At 45.7% G+C, this 14723-nt stretch overlaps 1 non-coding gene across 1 annotated transcript; it reads right to left on the reverse strand.

Annotated features, from left to right (window-relative positions):
• Nucleotides 1–13871: 13871 nt before the first annotated feature.
• TRNAR-CCU lies at nt 13872–13944 on the reverse strand. The gene has a single exon. It is a non-coding gene; the product is annotated as a tRNA-Arg (tRNA).
• Nucleotides 13945–14723: the final 779 nt, after the last annotated feature.

Raw genomic sequence — 14723 nt, forward strand, 5'->3', positions numbered from 1 at the left:
CGTCAAGGATGAAGGGCCAACTGTCCTGACAGGTGAGCGTGACCCCCAAACTGGCCTCCAGCTGCCCTGGGACCCAAAGCCACGCCAGGAGCCCGGTTCCTGGGGGATGGGCTTTCTGGTAGCATCCAGCCCACGGGCAGGTGGCGGCTTCTCAGATGGTTACTGATGACGAAAGGAGGGAGCCCGACATGACCATTGTTGGTGCATGTGAGGGTGACCTGGACAACTTGCCCTTCTCCTGTATCCCGGCAACAGCCCTGAAGCAGCCTGATGGGGCAGCAAAGCCAGGGTGGTCTCTGCCCGAGCTGGGCCCTCCCTGCCCAGGCCACAGCCCAGGTCTGTCTCCAGACTCTCAGGTGTGTTTATTTGATGCCCCCATGGCTCTAAATGGACTTTGCTCCCCGCGTGTCCCCCTTGTCACAGGGGAGCATCTCCGTTCTGAAGTCCCCACATTTGGGGAGTTGCTCTGTGGGGCTCTGGGCTTCCTCAGCAACCCCAAGCCAGGCTTCAGCCACTTCGTCCTCTCATCCCTTGGGCCACAGAGAGGTCCTTGGGCAGAGCTGGCAGAAGACCTTTCTGGTGGATCCACATCCCCAACCAGAGGCCCCAGTGGTCCGGCTGCAGCCTGTTCTCACCCCTGTCGCTGCAGGGAGACTGGCCATCCCAACATGCCGAGCCTCATGGGATGGAGCCACCGCCATCCCTTCTGTGGTCCTAGGGTAATAGGATCTTCTCACTCTTACCCACGGGTCCACATTTAAAGAGGCCTGTTGTGAAGCCAGATACCCTGGTGTTGGACCCAATCCCTCTGACTTAATGCAGTCTCTGTCACTGACTAACTGACCTCAGGCCAGTTATTTAACCATTCTGCACCTCAGTTTACCCATCTGTGCAGTAGGGATGATACACCACTATCATAAGATGGATGTGAGGATTAAAAGCATTCATGCAAACAAATGGTGCTGGGACAATTGAATATCCACAAGCAAAAGAAGGAAACTGGACCCCTACCTCAATCCATACACAAACATTAACTCAAAATGGATAATATTTTGAATGAAATTTGAGTGAAAACTATAAAAGTCTTAGAAGAATACAGAAGCAAACATTCATTAACTTGAGTCAGGCAAAGCCTTCTTAGATACGACACCAAAAGCATAGTGACGAAAGAAAAAGTAGATTAACTGGACTTTGTGAAAATTAAAAACGTTTGTGCTTCAAAAGATACCATCAAGAAAGTGTAAAGATAACCCATGAAATAGGAGACTACAGTTGCAAATCAGATATCTGATAAGGGACTTGCATCCAGTATGGGTAAAGAACTCATCACTCAGCAATAAAAAGACAACCCAATTTTAAAATGGGCAAAAGGTCTGAATAGACGTTTCTCCAAGGAAGATATACAAATGGCCAATAAGCACATGAAAAGATGCTTGCCTCATTAGTCCTTAGAGAAATGTAAATCAAAACCTCAATGAGATACCACTTCACACCCATTACGATGGTTCTAATAAGAAAGACAGACAATAACAAGTGTTGGTGAAGATAAATTGGAACCCTCATACATTGCTAGAGGGAATGTTAAATGGTGCAGCCATTCTGGAAAACAGTCTAGCAGTTCCTCAATCAGTTAACCACTGAGTTACAATCCAATGCAGAAGTCTCACTCCTAGGTATATCTGAGAAAATTGAAAACAGATATTCACTTAAAAACTGTTTACAAATGTTCATAGCACCACTATTTATTCATGTCACAGCTCAAAAGTGGAAACAGCTCAAAAGTCCATCAACTGATGAAAGGATGAACAAAATATGCTATAGCCATACAACAGAATATTATTCAGCCATAACAAAGAATAGAGAACTGATACATGGTACCTCATGGACGAATCTCAAAAACATTATGCTAAGTGAAAGAAGCCAGTCACAAAGGACCACATTTTGAATGATCCCACAGAATAGGCAAATCCATACAGACAGAAAGTAAGGGGAATTCCTTGGCCGTCCAGTGGTTAGGATTCCGAGCTTCCACTGCAGGGGGCACGGGTTCCATCCCTGGTCAGGGAACTAGGATCCTGCAAGCCGTGTGGCAGAAAGGGAGGGAGGGAGGGAGGGAGGGAGGAAGGAAGGAAGGAAGGGAGGGAGAGAGAAAGAAAGAGAGAGAGAGAGAAAGAAAGAGAAAGATTAGTGGTTGCTAGAGGCTTGGGGGAGGGAGGGAAAGGGAGTGACTATCAATACTAATGGGTCGCGGGTTCCTTTCAGGATTGATGAAAATCTTCCGGAACTAGATAGTAGAGATGATTGCACAACTCTGTGAATGTACTAAAAACCATCGGATTGTGTGCTTTCAGTGGGGTCTGTGAAATACGTCATAATAAAGGTGTTATATTAAATGTTAATCCATGTAAAGCGCAGACAATGTAGACGTTCTTTAGTACCTATTCCAGTCTGTGTAGGTGGCCGCACTGCCCAGGAGTCCAGGCCCCATGCAGTCCTGGCAGAGACGATAAAAGGGATTCTCAGGCAGCTGCTGGCTGTTCAGCTTCCCATCTGCTGCCCTCTGGGAGGTGTGCACTATGAGCTTCCTTTGGGTTTTCTCCCTCCCTTTGGGGGGTTTGTGATGTTACAGCCTGGAACGCACCATCTACATCTCTTTCCCAGCACAGCCGTGAGGTGAACCACTCCAATGAATGCTCCCTCCCCTCCAGCCATCATGTGTAAGCAAGACCACAAGCCAGGGCTGCAAAATCCACCCTCTAAAACCAAAGTCCATTGCTGCTCTCTCCAGCCTCGAGAAGCAGGATCTTCCCTTTCCTTGCATTTCACGACAAAATCCATTTACTCCCATTTGTACCCAGTGTTCTGGGTAATATGTGTGTGCCAGAGACTGCAAGTTTAAGAAAGGAGAGGAGAGGAGAGATGAGGCAGAGAGGGGAAATGGGAGAGCTTTGGTGCCAGCAAGAGCTGCGTTCAAATCCTGGCTCTACCACGGACAGTAGTGTCTCCTCGGGGCCTTTGATTCCTCACCAGGAAGAACACCTAACTTCATAGGACTGTTGTGAGGATAAAATAAAATGTGCCAAAATGTTAGAAAAATTAAAAGTGCAAAATAACACATGTAGCACACCTAGTCTGGTCTCTGGCATCCAGCTGGTATTAGACAATGGTAATCACAATAAATCCATTTTTAATGATTCAACTCTGAGATTATGGTAAATAACTCGAAACCAAATGGACGTTCCACGTTGTCAAATCCAAGGCCAGTTTCTCCCTGTTGCTCCTGGCCTCCCAGCTCTCTGTACCACAGACACTGGAGACCCTTCTGTCTTGGTTTCCATCCACCTTCTTTTCTCCATGCTCCCTTAGTATGAGCACTCCCCCCAAAGACCGGTTCTGAATTCTCTTCTCTTCTTCCAGACTTCGAAGTTCCTCTCCTGGGTGAACTGCTCCCTCCCAGGGCTCTGAATATCCCTCTAGGCTGAAGACTCCCAAACCTGCCGGTCTGCCCATGGACATATCTAGCCACCAGCTCACAATCCACATACACAAAGTCAAAAGGACCATCTTTTCTGTTCCCCATTCTGAGGTTCTTGTTTCAGTCAGTGGCACATCATCCTGTCGGCCATTCATTCATCTTCAAGCCCCTCCCCCAATTAGTCAGATCTACCCCTACAGTGTATGAGCATCTGTCTTCTTTATGTCTCTCTTGGGCTGTTCCCATAGCCTCCTTCTTTTCCGGTTATCTCATCCTGTGTAACAATCAATTCCAAATTTAGTGGCATTAAACAAGAACCATTTTGCTAGGCTTCCGGACTCTATGGGTCAGGAATTCTGACAGGAAACAGTGGGACTGGCTTGTCTCTGCTCCATGACATCTGAGACTTCAGCGGGAGGACTCGAAGACCAGGCGTGACCCGGTGGTGGAGGACTAGATCGTCTGAGGACTTGTGTACCCACAGGGCTAGCACTGGGTGCCGGCTGTTGGCTGGGACCTCAGCTGGACTATCAGGCAGAACAACTACATGTGGTTCCTCCTTGTGTTTGAGTTGCCTCACAGCATGGCAGCCGGGAGCTAGGAGCAAGCATCCCAAGTGAGCTGGGCAGAAATTCTACCACCGTTAATAACCTCACCTCAAAAGTCACATAGGGTCACATCTGCCACAGTCATAAGTGTACTCAGATTCAGGGAAAGGGAACATAGACCCCCAACTCTTTTTTTTAATTTAGTTTATTCAAGTACAGTTGATTTACAATGTTGTGTTAGTTTCAGCTGTATGGCAAAGTGATTCAGTTATACATATATATACATTCTTTTTCATATGCTTTTCCATTATGGTTTATCACAGGATATTGAATATAGTTCCCTGTGCTCTACAGTAGGACCTTGTTGTTTATGCATCCTATGTATAATAGTTTTCACCTGCTAACCCCAAACTCCCATCCTTCCCCGACCCGCCTCAGCAACCACAAGTCTGTTCTCTATGTCTGTGTAGATAAGTTCATTTGTGTCATATTTTATTTTTTATCTTTTATAAAATTTATTTTATTTATTTTTGGCTGTGTTGGGTCTTCGTTCTTGCGCGTGGGCTTTCTCTAGTAGCGATGAGCAGGGGCTACTCTTTGTTGCAGTGCGTGGGCTTCTCATTGCAGTGGCTTCTCTTGTTGCAGAGCACGGGCTCTAGGTGTGTGGGCTTCAGTAGTTGTGGCACGTGGGCTCAGTAGGTGGTGGCTCGCAGGCTCTAGAGTGCAGGCTCAGTAGTTGTGGCGCATGGGCTTAGTTGCTCTGCGGCATGCAGGATCTTCCCAGACCAGGGCTCGAACCTGTGGTCCCCTGCATTGGCAGGCGGATTCTTAACCACTGCACCACCAGGGAAGCCCCTGTGTCATATTTTAGATTGCACATATAAGTGGGATCATATAGTACTTGTCTTTCTCTTTCTGACTTAATTCACTTAGTATGATAATCTCTAGGTCCATCCATGTTACTGCAAATGGCATGATTTCATTCTTTTTTATGACAGAGTAATAGTCCATTGTATATATGTACCACATCTTTTTCATCTGTTCATCTGTTGATGGACATTTAGGTTGTTTCCATGTCTTGGCTATTGTGAGTAATGCTGCTATGAACATAGGAGTGCATGTATCTTTTTGAATTATAGTTTTGTTTGGTTATATGCCCAGAAGTGGGATTGCAGGATCATATGGCAACGCTATTTTCAGTTTTTGTTTTTTTGTTTTTTGTTTTTTTCAGTTTTTTGAGGAACTTTTATACTGTTTTCCATAGTGGCTGTACCAGCTTATATTCCTGACGACAGTGTAGGAGGGCTCCCTTTTCTCCACACGCTCTCCAGCATTTGTTTTTTGTAGACTTCTTGATGATGGCTATTCTGGTTGATGTGAGGTGATTCCTCATTGTGGTTTTGACTTGCATTTCTCTAATAATTAGCAGTGTTGAACATCTTTTCATGTACCTGTTGGCCATCTGTAGGCATAGACCCCAACTGTTGATGGGAGGAATGTCAAAGTCACACTGTAAGAAAAGTATGTGGGATGGAAACATTGTGGCAGCCACTTTTGGAAAATGCCGTCTGCCATGCCTCCTAATTAGAATTCCTGTTTGCAGTCTCTGACAGCAGAGTGAGGCCAGGATTCGATGGTCAGTTGTCCTCTGAAAACATCTACTATCCTTTCCTTTTTTTGGCCGCACCGCACAGCATGCGGAACTTTCCCAACCAGGGATCAAACCCGTGCCCCCTGCAGTGGAAGCACGGAATCTTAACCACTGGACTACCAGGGAAGTCCTCCAAAACATCTGTTAGCTAATGTTGACCTTCTCTTAAAGAGAGTCCAGTAGCTTGGCCCTCCACTGCTAGGAAAAAGCCCAAGATGCTGGCTAATCTGGCCCCAGCCTATTTGACAAATTCATCTCCAAGTACCTCCCTGTGTTAGATTCATTTCAGATGACCTGCCATCCTGGAGCTATAAACATTTCCTTGCCTTCCCCCTGGGCTGAGTCCCAAACTGGGATTGAAATCAGTACTGGTCTGGAGGCAGATTTTACCAAGTGGCCTCTCTTAGCTTTGGAAGATGAGTAAGGAAAAGAACCACTTTCAATCGGGAGACCTCTCAGGAAAGACAGCTGGCAGGTCTCTGCACTTGTCACCTTCACCTCCACATGAGTCCTGTTCACTGACCCCAAATACTGCCCAATCTGTGGGATCCCCTTCTCTGTGCAATCCCTACACCTCCTTCCTCCCCTGCAGTCCGTCCCTCTGGAGGTCAAGGACCCCGATTCTAGCAGTAAACCCCCTACAGCCTGAAGACTCATCTGACTACCCTGACTCGGGGCTGTTAGTGGCTGAGTTGGAAGCTGGGCCTTGTAATGAAGGAGGCCATGCAGAATTGTCCTGCATGCAAACACCATGACCGTGGAGGCGACTTCAATTAAACAGGAGTTAGTTACGCTTTGATTGTCGAAATCTCTGCTGAATCCCTAAATCGGAAGGATGAAATGAACTCTCTACTCAGCAGCATTGGGTGAGGGATCAGGTGACAGGGGTCAGGCTCTGCAGATAATACTTCCTCTGAGGTTTTTTCCCCCCTGTTTGGAGGTTGGGTACAGAAAATCGAGCTGATCTTAGCATTCAGCTCATAGCCCTCAGTTGTCCTGATGCACCCGCAGGGCCCCTCTTCGCCTATCCCCTCCCAACCTCCAGCCGCCAACCAGAAACACCCATTCTGATGGGTTTATTAGATCCTTGGATATAAGTGTGTGTTGGGGGAGGGTAGGGGGTGCTATTCAATGTGTGTAGTAATCTTCGGTTTATGTAAACGGTATGGTGCTGTGTATCCCATTCGGTTTCTTGGTATGTTTCACTCAATGCTGCTTTTTTGGTTTAGTGCTTCTGTGTTGCATATTTAATCCCCTGTCAGGGGGAGTTGGTCCACGGCAGCTCTCTGCTGCCACTAACAATGACATCATGGCCCCTTCCCAGTCTCACGTCAGAGTCACAACAGGATCACTGGTCAAGGAGTCTACACATCCTTAATTCCATGAAATCCCACCAGGTGGCACCCCTGAAGGGCTGCACCAGGATATATTCCCACCAGCAGTGGATACATGGCAGGTCCATTTCCTCCACCCCTCACCAACACTTTGCCTTGTCCACATTTCTGAATTTGCCAAATCTGATTGGGATAAGGGGCATCTCAGATTCATATTGTAATTTGAATGTCTCTAATCAGATATGGAAAAGGAGAGAAATGTGGGCTAATCCAGGAACAGACTCTCAGAGGGGCAGACATGCAGACAGAACATGGTTTCCCTTTGCTGGTGCAAGGTTCTAGATGCATCTTTTGCATGTGATATGGAGTATCTCTTCATGTTCATTTTAGCCATTTGGATTTCTAACTCAATGAATCTTTTATCCTTTGCCCACTTCTCAGATGGACTTCTAGTTGGGCAATGGTGGTGGTGAGGTTTGGTTACTTTATAGGAATTTCTTACCTAAAAGGCTGTTAATCCCTTGTCAGTGTTGGGTATTACAAACATCTTTTTCCAATCTGCCACCCATCTATTCACTCTGTCTATGGGTCCTTTGTTAAATAGAAATTCTTAATTTTGATTAGTGACTTGGAGCCTTGTATTAGTTAGGGAGGGTTGGCTGTGTAGCAAATAGGCCCAAACACGTAATGCATGACTCAATGCAGTAGACTTTTCTTTCTCACATAACAGCTCTGGAATAGTTCCAAGTCAGAAACAGGAGACTAAGTTGGGGGTTTCTGCTCCAAAAGGTCATTTAGGGTCACAGGCCAATGGCAGCCCTGCCACCTTCATCCTAGGAGTTCCATTCCAGTCGTCACAAGGGGATGGTTGGCCCTGGTGCGGTTCTACCCTGCAGTGGCAAGTGGGAGGCCCAAGCAACGTGGGAGAGAAAAGGACACAAACAAAAGCTCCATCCCAAACTTGTCTCTGTGGCTGCCTTTCCTCGACCACCCTTTGACTCCCAAAGTGTTTCTTGTTTTTACGTTAGATTCTGGGATCTGTAAACTTCCTTCTTTCTTCCGACTTCCCAAGCGTTAGAGGAAGGCGGCTATATTAAATCACCATCTTGTTAGGAATCAAAAGATGCATCTAGAACCTTGCACCAGCAAAGGGAAACCGTGTTCTGTCTGCATGTCTGCCCCTCTGAGAGTCTGTTCCTGGATTAGCCCACATTTCTCTCCTTTTCCCAACCTCACCACCAGCTCATGTTAAGGATCCTAATCTTGAGATTACTGAATCTCCTATAAAAGAGGTGAGATTTGGGCAGGATTTTACTCTAAGAAACCCTCGGTATAATTCATTTGAGCCAGTAACTCAGCACCACAGATTTTATTTATTGTACACAGGCCTCTGCTGCTACAAGAAAGCTACATAGAAAAAGTTACATTTGTTGATCATAAAGTTCCTTTATCCCCCTCCTTTGAAAAATGTTCAGATGGGCTGGTGCAGATCGCCCCCTGGTGGCAGGAAACCAACCCTTCTCTCTGTGTTCTTTCCAATTCCCTCCAGGATGGTTTTAAGAGTCTTTTCTTTCCCGGGGTGACCTCTTGCGTTCTCCCAGCCCCAGCATTGTCTCTGTAATCGCACAGACTTGCAGTCACTCATCCTTATTCCAGCCTCACACCCAGCAGTTCGGCTGCTGCCCACCGCACTGAAAACACTCAGGCAGAAGTAGCCAGTGGACCTCCCGTCTGAAAGTCCTCACACCTTTCAGTCCTCCCCGAGTAAACATCTCTGCCGCTGCATTTGGTCCCCTCTTCCAATCACGCTTGAATCATGCATGTCCCCTCTTTGACTCGCAGGCTCCGTGGTGCCCTGGTTTTCCTCCGCCTCCCTCGTCCTTGCCTCTCTCTCTCCTGTGACCCTCTTTCTCTGCCCATCCTAAAGGTTTGAGCCCCCCATCATGTTCCTTCCTCTGCTTTCCTCACTCACTGGATTATCTCACCCACTCACGTGGTTTCAACCACCACCTGCTTGGATGCACACATCTGAGAACATACCCTTCTAGTCTGACACTCTCCCCTGCACCCTGGACCACACATCTAACTGCCTCCTGGACTTCTTCTCCCAGGTGCTCCACAGACCAACCCCCCAGACACAACATGTCCAAAACAGAAGTCCTCATGCACCCCCCACCACAGCCCACTCCACCGCACGACCCCCATCTCAGTGGCCAGCACCGCCGTCTTCCCATCCATTCGCCCTGGACTCCCCCCTTTCTCCTCCCTATCTGTTGTGGGTCGAATTGTGTTCACCAAAAAGGGTTGAAATCCTAAGCCCTGGTACCTGTGAACAGGACGTTAATTGGAAAAAGGGTCTTTGCAGAAATAATTAAGGTGAGGTCATGCTAGACTAGGTTGGGGCACTTATTCCAGTGTGACTGGTGTCCTGATAAGAGACGAAAGGAGAAACACACAGGGAAAACCTGTGACCGTGGAGACAGAGGTAGGAGTGATGCAGCTGCGAGACAAGGAATGGGCAGGCTGGCCAGCCACAACCAGAAGCTAGGGGGAGGCAAGGGCGGACTCTACCTATGGTCTCAGGGTGTTGGCCCTGCTGACACCTTGATTTTGGACTTTAAGCCTCCAGAACTGTGAAAGAATATACTTCTGTTGTTCAAAGTCACCCACTTGTAGTACTTTGTTATGGCAATCCAGGAAACGAATCCACTATCCATCCCTCGGCGTCCCTGGCTTGGCCTCCCATGTGGACCATGACATCAGCCTTCTAACCGTGCGCCCGGCCTCCAGGCTTGTCCAGGCATCCTCCTCACCCACGGGCAGAAGGACGCATCAAAAATGCAGACACGCCCCGTGGCCCGCCGACTTCCCAGCCTGTCCCAGCTACTTTGTGCTCCCGTGAGACCCAGAACAGTTCCAGGTGTTTGCTGACGATATGGACTCGGCCTGCATTGCCCTCCACCCTCCTCCGCGTGGCCAATTCCATCCGTCCCATGCATCGGCATGTGGGGCCACACTGGGGTCCCCGGCTCTTGGAGAGAACACCCCACCCTAGTACTCACTGTTTGTCCTGACCTTATGGGGACCCTCAGCCTGTGAGCTCCGAGCGCCTGCCATAAAACCAGGCACTGAATACGTACTCTGTAAAGCTTTGTGAACCTGACCTCGAAACTTGAAATGTACAGGGCCCAAGCCTCAGGCTTTGGTGAGACAACCAGAGATACTAACCTTCAGCTTGGGGCCACCTCGAAGCCTCCCTCTGCCAAGAGCTGCAGGCCCTGGAGACCAGGACTGGCACTGACGGGGCGTCCTTGTTTACTGCCATCCTGTTTCTTCCTTTCCGAGAAACAAGACCCCCTGCAGCTCCATCATGGGACTGCTCAGTCCCGGATGTGCCCCCAGCTTGGGCAGGGCGAGGCTAGACTTTCCAAAGCCCCGAGCACTCCGACTCCTGGAGGTCTCATCACCCAAACACAATCAAAGGCGCCCACATCCAACACCAAAGATTTTTCCTGTAAGTGTTTGAAAGCCATGATTCTCCTCAATGCCACCATGCATACCCAGGAAAAGCAAGAAAATTAAACCTAAAAATTGTCGCCCAACAGTAATGAGATGTTTACGAATAGAACACTAAACAATTAATGAAGTGTTACTTTTATTAATACCACTTTTATTAGCTATGTCATTGGATTTCAGTTTTATGAGTTTTGTTTCTTAGTTTCACAGGGTTTTTAGCAGCTCCAGGCCTTGCGCCCTGTGTTCATCAGGATGGAAGAGCTGGCTGGGAAGCTCGTACCCTCAGAAAGGGACCCAGTAGGTGGGAAGGCTGCAGCTGTGTGCGCTGGGCTCCGGGCAGGCTGGGAACAGGCCAAGGCTTTGTCCTGGGCAGTGGGCCTGACGGTGGTGTCAGGACAGAGCATCTCAATGGCTGAGACACCAAGGGTGTCCATCCCTGACACCAGGTCAGCCAGGACACGAGCTCTGCCCCAGGAAGAGGGAGGCCACAGCTAAGGGCCCTGCCGTCCCCTTCAGAGTCTGGATCATGAGAAAGGAGAGGTCCAGTGTTGCCCAGGACTCTACATAGAGCTGTCCCTGGGGCCCAGAAATCACAGCACCATGGTGAGGCCCAGTGCAACCTAGGGAAAGAGGCTCCCGGTGGCTGGGGGCCGGGGTCGGGGAGGCAATGAGCCCAGGCTCACGCCTAGGGCAGAACCGCTCAGCGTCCTCAATGGTTCTTCATGAGATGTTTCACCTCAGGCAAGTTTCTGGACTTCTGCTGTGCCTCATCTGTGAAATGGGAATAATTCAGAGTTGCTAGAAAGCAGTGGAGGATAATTTAAAACAAATTGCTGGTTTGGGAAGTTCCTCAAAAAGTTAAACTTAGAATTACCATATGGCTCAGCAATTGCACTCTTAGTTATATACCTCAAAGAATAGAAAATGGGAACTCAAATTTGTACCCAAATGTTCATACATAGCAGGATGATCAACAATAACTAAAAGGTGGGAAAATCCCCAATATCCATCAATGGATGAAAGGATCAACAAAATTGGCATATCAATACAATAGAATGTTATTTGGTCATTGAAAGGAAAGAAGTATTAATACATGCCACAGTACAGATGAACCTCGGTAACATGCTAAATGAAATAAGCCAGATACAAAAGGGCAAATATTATATAATTACATTTATATGAAATACCCAGAATAGACAAATCCATGGAGACAAAAATTAGATTAGTGCCTACCAGAGTCTGTAGGGGGAGAAGGGAGGGGTTATGGAGTTTCGACTTGGGATGATGAAAATGTTTTGGAATAGGATAGTGGTGATAGTTGCACATCTTTGTGAATATGCTAAAGCCACTGAATTGCATACTTTAAAAGGATGAATTTTATAGTATGTAAATTCCATCTCAACAACAACAAAAGAATAATATTGCTCTAGTACTTACAGTCAAATGATTACAAAAACAATAAAAGTGAATCAAATAGTGAAAAAATAGACGCCAGTACACCAGGTCCCCTGTTCCCAGGACACATCAATTCGTCACATCGTGACCTAGAAGTGTCCCCCTCCCCAACTAGACTTGAGGGAAGAAGGGGTATGCATACCTCTATCTCACTGCAGGGGCCAGAAGGAAGTCTTATAACATTCCCAGCGACTTTTTTTTTTAATTGGAGTATAATTGCTTTACAATGTTGTGTTAGTTCCTGCTGAATAATGAAGTGAATCACCTATATGTATAAAAGACAGCATCTCATTTCCAGCTGCTTGATCAGCTCCAGCCATCTCCCCAAGGGGGCCCCAGCACAGCACATGGGTGAAATGGAGATAAGTAATTTACCTGATAGATAAAGGGTTCTAAATAATGGTTGTAAAGATGCTCAACAAACTCAGGAGAAAAATGAAAGAACACAGTGGAAACTTCAACAAAGAGTTAGAAAATATAAGAAAGAAGCAAGATTTTTTTAATTTAATTTTTATTTTATTGATATATTGGAGTATAGTTGATTTACAATGTTGTGTTAGTTTCATGTGTACAGCTAAGTGATTCAATTATACATATACCCATTCTTTTTCAGATTCTCTTCCCACATAGGTTATTACAGAATATTGAGTAGAGTTCCCTGTGCTATACAGTAGGTCCTTGTTGATTATCTGTTTATATATAGTAGTGTGTACATGTTAATCCCAAACTCTTAATTTATGCCTCTCCTCACCTTTCCCCTTTGGTAACCATAAGTTTGTTTTTGAAGTCTGTGAGTCTGTTTCTGTTTTGTAACTAAGTTCATTTGAATCATTTTTTTTTAGGTTCCTCATATAAGTGACATCATATGATATTTGCCTTTCTCTGCCTGACTTACTTCACTTAATATGATAATGTCTAGCTCCATCCATGTTGCTGCAAATGGCATCATTTCATTCTTTTTTATGGTTGGAGTAATATTCCATTGTATGTATGTACCAACATGTTCTGTATCCATTTTCTCTGTCAATGGACATTTAGGTTGCTCTCTATGTCTTGGCTATGTAAAAGTGGCTGCATTGAACATAGGGGTGCATGTATTTTTTTGTGTTATGGTTTTCTCCAGATATTGCACCAGAGTGGATTGATGGGATCATATGGGTAGCTCTATTTGTTAGTTTTTAAGGGAACCTCCATATGGTTCTGCACAGTGGGTTGTACCAATTTACATTCCTTCAGCAGTATAGGAGGGTTCCCTTTCCTCCACAACCCCCTCTAGCATTTATTGTTTGTAGACTTTTTGATGATGGCATTCTGACTGGTGTGAGGTGATTACCTGACTGTAGTTTTAATTTGCATTTCTCTAATAAGTTAGTGACTGTTGAGGCATTTTTCATGTGCTTTTTGCCATCTGTGTGTCTTCATTGGAGAAATGTCTGTGTTAGATCTTCTGCCCATTTTTTATTGGGTCGTTTGTTTTTTTGATATTGAGCTGCATGAATTGCTTGTATATTTTGGAGATTAATCCCTTGTTGGTCACTTCATTTGCAAATACTTTCTCCCATTCTGTGGGCTTTCTTTCATTTTGTTTATGGTCTCATTTGCTGTGCAAAAGCTTTTAAGTCTAATAGGTCCCATTTGTTTATTTTTGTTTTTATTTTCATTACTCTAGGAGGTGCATCAAAAAAGATCTTGCTGTGATTTATGTCACAGAGTTTTCTGCTATGTTTTCCTCTGAGTTGTTTTCTTTTTAAAATATCTATTTGTTTATTTGGCTGCTCCAGGTCTTAGTTGAGGCATGCAGGATCTTCACTGCAGCATGTAGGATCTTTAGTTGCATGCAGGATCTTTTAGTTGTGGCACATGGGCTTTTAGTTGCAGCCTGTGGGATCTAGTTCCCTGGCCAGGGATTGAACCTGGGCTCCCTGCATAGGGAGCATGGAGTCTTAACCACTGGACCACCAGGGAAGTCCACCTCTCAGAGTTTTATAGTATCCAGCCTTACATTTAGGTCTTCAATCCATTTTGAGTTTATTTTTATGTATGGTGTTAGAGAACGTTCTAATTTCATTCTTTTACATGTAGCTGTCCAGTTTTCCCAGCACCACTTATTGAAGAGACTGTCTTTTCTCCATTGTATATTCTTGCCTCCTTTGTTGTAGATTAACACATTATTGATCGGGGGATTTTTGCAGAAACTAACACCTGTGGCTGTAGTACGCCTCCAGTCAAAAATGTGTTAATTAACCATAGGTGCGTGAGTTTATTTCTGGCCTTTCCTGTTCCATTGATCTATATTTCTGTTTTTGTGCCAGTACCATACTGTCTTGATTACTGTAGCTTTGTAGTATAGTCTGAAGTCAGGGAGCCTGATTCCTCCAGCTCTGTTTTTCTTTCTAGCGATTGCTCTGGCTATTTGAAGTCTTTTGTGTCTCCATACAAATTTTAAAATTTTTTGATCTAGTTCTGTGAAAAATGCTGTTAGTAATTTGATAGGGATTGCATTGAATCTGTAGATTGCCTTGAGTAGTATGGTCATTTTGACAATATTGATTCTTCCAATACTAGAACATGGTATATCTCTCCATCTGTTTGTGTCATCTTTGATTTCTTTCATCAGTGCCTTGTAGTTTTCTGAGTACAGGTCTTTTCCCTCCTTAGATAGGTTTATTCCTAGGTATTTTATTCTTTTTGATGTGGTGATAAATGGGATTGTTTCCTTAATTTCTCTTTCTGATCTTTTGTTT

The sequence above is a fragment of the Balaenoptera musculus genome, chromosome 15 (genome assembly GCF_009873245.2).
Source record: "Balaenoptera musculus isolate JJ_BM4_2016_0621 chromosome 15, mBalMus1.pri.v3, whole genome shotgun sequence".
In the NCBI taxonomy this organism is placed as follows: domain Eukaryota; kingdom Metazoa; phylum Chordata; class Mammalia; order Artiodactyla; family Balaenopteridae; genus Balaenoptera; species Balaenoptera musculus.